The sequence below is a fragment of the Physeter macrocephalus genome, chromosome 4, assembly GCF_002837175.3.
Source record: "Physeter macrocephalus isolate SW-GA chromosome 4, ASM283717v5, whole genome shotgun sequence".
In the NCBI taxonomy this organism is placed as follows: Eukaryota; Metazoa; Chordata; class Mammalia; order Artiodactyla; family Physeteridae; genus Physeter; species Physeter macrocephalus.
The window spans coordinates 30,111,469-30,117,512 of NC_041217.1; the positions used below are offsets into that span (position 1 = coordinate 30,111,469).

General features: G+C 39.3%; 1 long non-coding RNA gene across 1 annotated transcript in view; it reads left to right on the forward strand.

Annotated features, from left to right (window-relative positions):
- LOC102982445 (uncharacterized) overlaps window positions 1-6,044 on the forward strand; it is a 157,924-nt gene that overhangs the window by 126,935 nt on the left and 24,945 nt on the right. The gene's annotated exons all lie outside the window — the stretch shown is intronic.

Consider the following 6,044-nt stretch of genomic DNA (forward strand, 5'->3'; position numbering starts at 1 on the left):
GTCATATGGTAGTTCTATTTTTAGTTTTTTAAGGAACCTCCATACTGTTCTCCATAGTGGCTGTATCAATTTACATTCCTACCAACAGTGCAAGAGGGTTCCCTTTTCTCCACACTCTCTCCAGCACCTCACACCAGTCAGAATGGCCACCAACAAAAAAATCTACAAACATTTATTATTTAAAAGAACCTTTAAAATTTATTTATAGGGCAAACTTCCCCTACCTCTAGATGAAAACTGATAGAGATCCTATTCCTTTGCTGTTATGTCTCAGAACTTCAGGGACTTAGAAGCTGGGCAGTGATACTGCTGGAAATCACCTATTCCTGACTGATTCATTCTGCCATTCTTTGGCAGATTGCTGCCTGCACAGCACCAGAAGTTGAGGAGAAAAAGACGTTCCTATTGATCTGGATTTCCAAGCCGAATCTCGCTTAGGTCATATGCCAGGTTTTTACCAACTCTAAACTTTTATTCTTTCTTGTGATGCTGGGTCTGGGACTACATCTCTCAGACTTCTTTGTCAGCTGGTCTCTTATGAGGGTCTATCAATGGGAGGCATGAGAGGAAAATCAGAGGACAAGAGGTTGGAAAAAATGAATTTCTTCCCCTTTTTCTGTTCCTATCTCATCACTTCAGCAGCAGGGGAAAGTGGTGCAAGATACCAGCTCCTTTCTGAACACCCAGTACCCCCTTTTATTGTGTTCCTTAGAGGAACCAGGACATATCCCCTTTCAGTTGGGATAACAGTTCTGCTGCATGTCACATACTAGGCTGTAGCTTCCAGGCCATCCAGCGATCTGCCCAAATATCTTCTGCAAATGTCCACACCCCAGTAGTGGAGAGTCTCCCCCTAAAACTTGGAGCAACAGATCTACAGGACTCCTCCCATGAATTCCTACATCCTTACCCCTCATCCCTTTTTTTGCTTCTGCAGATCTAGCAGTTATTAACCTCCTGTTTGCTCTTTCAACCTTCTCATACTTAAGAAAAGAGTTTCCTGGATTAATTCCTCTCTCTTTGAAATACCCAGTGTAGTTTCTGTTTACTTTCTTGGTCCCTGAGATACACAGGTCACAGGGCCAATCACTGACTCCAGAGAATGACCACAGTTGGTCAATTCTGGGACATACGCCCACTTCTGCAGCTGAGACCTGGGTCTTTTACTAGAAAAGGGATACGTAGGGGAGATGACACTAGTGAACAGCTATGAGACAAAAACTATAGTCGTCATAGTAAAAAACAATTCTTTTTCCCCCCCCTATGGGAATGGAGGAAGGAGGATAGTAACTTGTAAGGAGGAAGTGAGAGTAAGGGAGGAGGTTGGTTCTGAAATGGATATGCATGTTTAAGTGCTGATAGGAAGGACTAATATATGGGAAGAGGTAAAGAGACCAGAGAAAGAAAAGACAATGTTTGGTGGGCTAACAAGGGGATGGGAACCCAGGTTGAGGCTAGGCCTTGAATAGGAGGAAGGGCACATTTGCTGAAATAGGAGTGAAGGAGTGTATAGTAGACCTAGGTGCAGGGACGTTTTCTAGGTATGATAGGAGGAACTTGTTGGAGTTCACCTATGCTAGCCTCTGTTTTCTCTATTAAGGTGGAAGTAGGTCATCTTCAGGGAGAAAGGGGAAGAATGGGTCCAGGGCAGAAGTTTGAGGAGACAGAAGTTGTGAAAAAGCCCTCTTGGAAAGGAAGGAGAGGGTTGGTCAGGAAACTCAGTGGAATCCCTAGGAATACTGAAGTCACATTTTAATTTAGTAATCATGAATTTGTAAGGATGCCAGCTTTGTCTCCTGTGAGTATGGAACAAGTGTCGAGAAAGCATGAGGAAAATATGGAGTAAGTGTGGAGAAAAAGTGGAGAAAGTGAATATTTAGTTGCTTCCAGGGATTTTACCATAAAAAAAGGAATGAAAAGAGGGACAAGAAAGCTTAATGTTTTGGCAAGAGAATTATTGAGGTGATGGACCATTTATTCTGGAAAAGCAGAGAACAAAAAACAAAAGGGAGCTGAAGAAGAGATACAGTAGAGTTACTAAAGCACTGGAGAGCCCAAGGGGATCCAGGAGTGGTCCCATGGGAAGGGGGAGAAGATTAATCAAGCAAGTAATGTGGAAGAATAGAAGGATATGGTCACAGAGCAAAATGCTTGACTTAATAGCCTGATGACTTTATCTAGGTGATGATTATGGAAATGGACCACTAAGGAAGAGTGGAGGAAAATTTATTGAAGAAGAGCATGTCAAGGAACCATGATATATTTGTTTGTAATTGCTACAATAACTTCATGCTTTATAATTTCAACGTTTGTTTTCTCCACTGAGTTAAATTGGGAGCACACTGAGAGCAGAGACTGCATATAAAATATATTTTTGTTCACCTAGAGCCTCACAAAATGTCTTTCCTATAGAATATTTTGGTAGATACAGCACTATTTTAATGAAATAATAAAAATAATAATTCAAAGAATTTTTTTTGGACCGGTTTCATTGCCTTCAGGAAGATAAGATGCAATTATTCTGTTTTGCAGGTAGAGCAACAGAAGTTCTGAATAGGGTAAATTATCAGCCCAAATGAGCTAAAACTAGCTTCAAATGAACAGAAACTTAGTTGACTTAAAAGAAGACACATTCTTCTGAATTTGTTGTAGCACAGAACATGGCTTTTTGTGTGGGTTTTCTTTCCATATATGGTTTTGTAAAATCGACAATGAAATGGCTATCACCAGACATAAGAGCAGGCTCAACGGAGCATGGTAGTAAGTGGCAGTGACAGTCCAGCCACTGGGAACTTGAGGGAAATAGGAAGTGTAAATGACTCCCATGTTGTCACATTTCCTGTTTCAAAACCACAGGCAAGGTGATGCTTCACTCCTTTGCACACCGTTTTCCCCGTCATCCCTCCTCCTTACTCCTGTATAACATTTCAACTGGGCCAGCCCTCTTTGCCTCATGCCCACCATCTCTGGTCCCCTCCCCCACGGTCTCCTGAGACTTGACACAGTTTAGGATTAAGCTATCAACTGCTTAAGAGACTTTTAAAAGTTACCCATGTAAAGTCATATTTATTCAGATAGACATTCCATGTGATGCTCATTACAAATAATAGCAGCTTTCATGACCCACCTGCTCCTACCTCTGACTGCATTCCTCTTGTTCAGAAATTCTTAATCAGTGAATTCATCATCACTCCTGAGGCAGATTTAAAGTTATTTATAAAAGTGAAAGACCCAAGGTTTGCAAATGTTTACTTCTTTAAAAATAAATTTGAGAGGAAACAACTGAAACGTCTTTCAGTGGGTGAGTGGTTAAGGAAACATTGGTACAATGGAATCTATAACAACGGAATAGTGTTCAGTAATAAAAAGGAAGGAACTATTTTTTTAAATTTATTTATTTATTTTTGGCTGTGTTGGGTCTTTGCTGCTGTGCACGGGCTTTCTCTAGTTGCAGCGAGCGGGGGCTACTCTTTGTTGCAGTGCACGGGCTTCTCATTGCGGAGCATGGGCTCTAGGCGCGCGGGCTTCAGTAGCTGAGGAACGCGGGCTCTAGAGCACAGGCTAAGTAGTTGTGGTGCACGAGCTTAGTTGCTCCGCGGCCTGTAGGATCTTCCTGGACCAGGAATCCAACTTGTGTCCCCTACATTGGCAGGCAGATTCTCAACCACTGCGCCACCAGGGAAGCCCAAGGAAGGAACTATTGACACATGACACATGCAACAACTTGGATGGATCTCAAGGGACTCATGCTTAGTGAAAAAAGCCAGTCTCAAAGGTTACATAGTACATGGTTTCACTGACATAGAATTCTCAAAATGACAAAACTATGAAGGTGGAGAATAGGTGAGTGGACAGGGACAGGAGTGGGAAGGTATGACTATAAAAGAAGAGCAAGCGAAGTTACTGTACGCTGGTGGAACATTTCTGTATCTCTTTTTTCCACCATACATGGTTACAATTTTTTTTTCTTGTGATGAGAACTTTTAAGCTCTACTCTCTTAGCAACTTTTAATATACAATATAGTATTATTAACTATAGTCACCATGCTGCACATTATATCCTCAGGACATATTTATTTTATAACTGGAAATTTGTACTTTTTGACCACCTTCACCCATTTCACACACCCTCCACCCCCTGCCTCTGGAATCCATCAGTCCGTTCTTTTTATGTATGAGGTCAGTGGTTTTTATTAGATTTTACATATAAGTGAACTCGTATATGGTATTTGTCTTTCTCTAACTTATTTCATTTTGTATAATGCTTTCACGGTCCATCCACATTGTTGCAAGTGACAGGATTTCCTTTTATTATGACTAAATAACAAATATATACATATATTATGTATATGTGTATATATATATATATATATTTTCTTTTTCCATTCAATAGTCTTGGCTACTGTAAATAATGTTTCAAAAAATGTGCAGATATCTTTTTGAGTTACTGTTTTAATTTTTTTCAGATAAATTTCCAGAAGTGGAATTTCTGGATCATATAGTAGTTCTATTTTTAGTTTTTTGTTTTCCATAGTGGTTATGGAAATTTATACATTATTGGTGGGAAATTTACATTCCCACCAACAACGTATAAGCTTTTCCTTTTCTCTGCATCCTTGCCAACACTTGTTATTTCTTGTCTTTTTGATAATAGCCGTTCTAACTGGTGTGGGATGATATCTCATTGTGATTTTGATTTGCATTTCCCTGATGATTAATGATGCTGAGCACCTTTTCATGTACCAGTATGTACACTGGCCATTTGTACGTCTTCCTTGAGAAAATCTCTATTCAGATCCTTTGTCAGTTTTTAATCAGATTGTGTTTTTTTTAAATTAAATTAATTTTTTATACAGCAGGTTCTTATTAGTTACCTATTTTATACATATTAGTGTATACATGTCAATCCCAATCTCCCAATTCATACCACCACCACCACCACCACACACACTCCACCCCTTTGTGTCCATACTTTTGTTCTCTAAATCTGTCTGTATTTCTGCCCTGCAAACCAGTTCATCTGTACCCTTTTTCTAGGTTCCACATATATGCGTTAACATACAATATTTGTTTTTCTCTTTCTGACTTACTTCACTCTGTATGACAGTCTCTAGATCCATCCATGTCATATTCCATTGCATATATGTACCACATCTTCTTTTTCCATTCGTCTGTCGACAGACATTTAGATTGCTTTTACAATTTATATTCCCACCAACAGTGCAAGAGGGTTCTCTTTTCTCCACACCCTCTCCAGCATTTGTTGTTTGTAGATTTTCTGATGATGCCCATTCTAACCGGTGTGAGGTGATACCTCGTTGTATTTTGATTTGCATTTCTCTAATAATTAGTGATGTTGAGCAGTTTTTCATGTGCTTCTTGGCCATCTGTATGTCTTCTTTGGAGAAAAGTCTATTTAGGTCTTCTGCCCATTTTTTGATTGGGTTGTTTGTTTTTTTAAAAGTGTTCTAATTTCATTCTTTTACATGTAGCTGTCCAGTTTTCCCAGCAGCACTTATTGAAGAGACTGTCTTTTCTCCGTTGTATATCCTTGCCTCCTTTGTTATAGATTAGTTGACCTGGGAGCATGGGTTTATCTCTCGGCTTTCTATCCTGTTCCATTGATCTATATTACTTATTTTTGTGCCAGTACCATATTGTCTTGATTACTGTAGCTTTGTAGTATAGTCTGAAGTCAGGGAGTCTGATTCCTCCAGCTCTGTTTTTTTCCCCAAAGACTGCTTTGGCTATTTGGGGTCTTTTGTGTCTCCATACAAATTTTAAGATTTTTTGTTTTAGTTCTGTAAAAAAAATGCCATTGGTTTCTGAGTACAGGTTTTTACCTCCTTAGGTAGGTCTATTCCTAGGTATTTTACTCTTTTTGTTACAATGGTGAATGGGATTGTTTCCTTAATTTCTCTTTCTGATCTTTCGTTGTTAGTGTATAGGAATGCAAGAGATTTCTGTGCATTAATTTTGTATCCTGCAACTTTACCAAATTCATTGATTAGCTCTAGTAGTTTTCTGGTGGCATCTTTAGGATT